The sequence below is a fragment of the Manacus vitellinus genome, unplaced genomic scaffold (genome assembly GCF_001715985.3).
Source record: "Manacus vitellinus isolate BGI_N305 unplaced genomic scaffold, ASM171598v3 scaffold_102_pilon, whole genome shotgun sequence".
In the NCBI taxonomy this organism is placed as follows: Eukaryota; Metazoa; Chordata; class Aves; order Passeriformes; family Pipridae; genus Manacus; species Manacus vitellinus.
In genome coordinates, this window is record NW_021938808.1 from 65,574 (window position 1) to 67,256 (window position 1,683).

The 1,683-nt window shown below is 59.9% G+C and overlaps 1 protein-coding gene across 1 annotated transcript in view; it reads right to left on the reverse strand.

Annotated features, from left to right (window-relative positions):
• Window positions 1-1,683, reverse strand: part of SKAP1 (src kinase associated phosphoprotein 1) — a 198,796-nt gene that overhangs the window by 30,291 nt on the left and 166,822 nt on the right. The window lies entirely within an intron of this gene.

Genomic DNA, 1,683 nt, shown 5'->3' on the forward strand with positions numbered 1-1,683 from the left:
CCCCCCCCTCCCTGGCATCCCCCTTCCCTGCCCAGGTGAACACACCTGCCTGGTACAAACCCTCTGAGCAACTGCCTCATAAAAAAACCCCCATCGTCTCCTCGAAAATAAACCAAAAAACCACCAAAACCAAAACCAACCCCGACCCCTTTTGCCGATGCAAATCCAAAATGTCATTTTCCGGGATGTTCATAATTAGGAAAACGGGGCCGGGGCCGCCGGGGAGACCCCGCGAGGGTGAACATTCCATTCCTCGCCCGCCCCGCTGGCAGGAACGTAAAAAAACCAAAAAAAACCAAAAAAAAAACCCCAAACGCTTGAGCGGAACTTTTCTTTGGCCGTTAAGAACCTTTCCCGCAGCGGGGGGACCGAGAGATCCCATCGGCGCCGGGAGCGCGGATTGAATTACCCGCCAGGGGAGGAGGAGATGGGGGAAAAAAGGGAGCTGCGAGCGCCGCTTCGCTTCTTTAATTTCATTTACTCGCAGCGCCTTCCCAGCGGGGGCTTCCCCTCTGCCCTCCGCTGGAAAAGCGGCTCTGGAAAAGCCGGAGGCGGGATGAGGTCGCTGCTCAGCATCCCGGGGCTGGGATGGGTCCGGCCATCCCAGGGATGGGCTTCCTGCTCTTCCCGCCGTTGCCAAGAGGATTTGGGGAGCAGGGAAGCAGCAGGGGTGGGATGGGAGCCCAGTGAGCTCTCCCAGCCCCGCATTCCCTCTCTCCACCCGTGGTTTTGCTGGAAGCAGGACCCCCGGGAGAGCTGCTGCCTTCCCCAGCTGTTGTGCTCTGCCCTGTTTGAGATGGATTTTCCACAGCCCCTGTTTGGGGTTATTTGTGGCCCTGGATCATGGGAATCGTGGGATCAGGGAATCCCGGGATGCTTTGGGTTGGAAAGGACCTGGAACACCACCGACTTCCAACACCTTCCACCAGCCCAGGTTGCTCCAAGCCCTGTCCAGCCTCAGATCCCGGGATCTGCCGGGCTGGCAACTCCCTGGGGCCTCTGAAGGACCAGTAGGAGCCCAAATCTGTCCCCCTGTGCAGGACACACCGGGCCTCAGTCTCCCAGCAGGAAAACCAGGATGGAAGGAGCCTCCCTTTCCCTTAAATACTCCAGACAAGCTGACACAATTAAGGAGGGGCTGCAGGGGCTGATTTGATTCCAGAGGGCTCTGGAAATTTGAGGTCTGACAGCCTGTGACAGGGAGGTGGCAGCTGGAACCCGTGTCCTGCCTCCCTCCTGCATCCCTGCCCATGCAGAGCCCGGATTAAATCCCTGGGATGTGGGGGATGCAGCACTGGGGGCTCTGCCTGGCTGCACACGGGGTTGGGGTGAGGGGGAGTGTCCCCATCCCTCCCCAGCCTGGCCCTAAAACAACCCAGATGGCTCCTGCCTGCAGCAAAGAGCTCGGTTCATCTGCAGTCACAGTCCTGGGGGGGTTCTACCTCTTTAGGATCCTAAGGGATGCCCAGAGGATGTGGAGAGGGAAGTGGGAGCCCAGGGGAAGGTGGGATCCCAGGGGAAGGTGGGAGCCCAGGGGAAGGTGGGATCCCTCCCCTGCAGCCTCCCAGGCTCCCCAGGGAGCTGCTCATCCCCCAGGATCTCCCTGAGGATGAATTTCCCAAGCCATGACCCACACGGCTCCAGCTGGAGCCTCCCACGGAAGGGCTGCTCTGGGAATTACAG